Here is a 1,881-nt window from a genome sequence, read left to right as displayed (position 1 = left end):
GTAGTCATAATATGATTTATTTATTTTTAAATATATAATGAGAAGATGGTTGGGGTACGGTCAGTGATGAACACAAATGAGTAAAAACTTATTTATTAAAACACTAATATATTACTTATTTATATTCTACACTGACTGCACTCCCATCCATCTTCTCCTTATATATATTATCCGCAGTCATCTTCAATCTTCTCATCATTATTTATTTTTAAGTTGATGCTCATGAGATTCATGAGGTGCTATTTTCTGTTTGAAAATAATTCAATTCCAAACCATACTTCACACCAGATAAAACTTTAAATATCATTAAAAAGTAAGTATTGAACTATTTCAGAGTCGTGCTAGTGAAAGTTCATTTTATACAAGAAAAACCTAAACCTTTCACTCAACTATTAGATAGATGTACAAGTGTCTATAAGACTCAAATTAAAGCGTATTAAATACACCAGAAAGTAGTTTATAATAAATATTTTTTTAAGAGTTGTGGTTTCCATGACATTTGCCAAAATAAATTCACAAAATGTTCATTTTCCATCAGTTGGTGAAAACAGTTGTATCTCAGGAAGTGTTAATAGTATAGAAGTGCCCTGAGCACTGGAAATGAAGCTTTTTAAATGCAATAAAAAGTTATTAATAATGAACGTTTTCGTGGAATTAGTAGTTCTAATGATGTGTCAAAATATATATATTTTTCATTTAGAAAAAACAACTGTCATATCAGGTGGTATTTGGTTTATAGGTTTTAGGATATGAAGCATTAAATGAAAAAAGAGTGAAGAGTTTAGATTTGTTCTGAAAAAATAAACTTCTAGGACATGCACCATAAATACTTCAACATCTACTTTTTAAGAACATTTACTGTACTGGTTGTAAGTCTCGGTAAAAATTGAATTAGTTTTGTAACAGAACATATTGGACCGAAAATAAGATAAATTTGTTTTCAAAATATGACAGGTTTGTTGTCATATTAAGTTTGATTGAAACAGATGTATGGTGGCAGAAGTTCATATTTCTAGTCTGTCGGGAATACTTTTGACCTGAAGAATAAAAAACCCTTTAATCGGACACATTTTTTGCCATGGGCTCCTGTTCTATTATATTTGTTTTATAATATGATTTCTTGAATACATATACCAAATATTTAAATGCAAGAGTGACACAACTGCATAAATATTTTTATAAAATATAAGCTAGAATTATATTTTTACAGTTATTGATTGATATTATACTCAAACATTCCATTGGCATTTCTCAACATATTCTTCAATGTCTGAAGCCAAAATAATGGATGAAAATGGATTGAGCATGAATGTACCGAAGTCTGAATGGAGTGCTAATATTAAATAAACCAGTTTCCTATTGTACACAAAACAATTATATTGATTAAGGAAATTATTCCCACTCCTTTATCTAGCTCAGAACTAAGCTAGCAAAGTAGCAAAATTTCAAAACATTTTAAAGTTGTGTCAGTGTGGAAATAAAGAACTTTGTTTGTGGTGCATTGTTTGAGCAAGGTATTAGGTCTGTTCCAACAACCACTTCTACTGTATGGAGGGTTTATAGTACAGGTTTTTGGAAGAAAAATACTTAGTATGTTCCGAATAGTCAAAAGTGGTTGTTGGAACAGACCTATAGAGGAACTTTTTGATCAGGTAGTTCGAAGTCTTCCTTTTCTCCTGATGTGCTCTTATTTTGGATCTATTTCCCAAATAGTTAGGTTTATTCATCAGTAACAATGTTTTTCTCCATTCAGAGTATTTAATTATAAAGTTTTTTGTTTAGGTGGTTGCTTGGTACTACTTTCTTGCCTGTCCTTCTCTTTTCTTTTTCTTTAAGTTCTTTTTTTCTTGTGTTTTTTGATGTCCTGTCCTTCCATTCTCT

The sequence above is a fragment of the Halyomorpha halys genome, unplaced genomic scaffold (genome assembly GCF_000696795.3).
Source record: "Halyomorpha halys isolate HHAL.00 unplaced genomic scaffold, Hhal_1.1 Scaffold299.1, whole genome shotgun sequence".
NCBI lineage: Eukaryota > Metazoa > Arthropoda > Insecta > Hemiptera > Pentatomidae > Halyomorpha > Halyomorpha halys.
The sequence above is the reverse complement of the archived record's forward strand: the minus strand, read 5'-3'. Positions refer to the sequence as shown.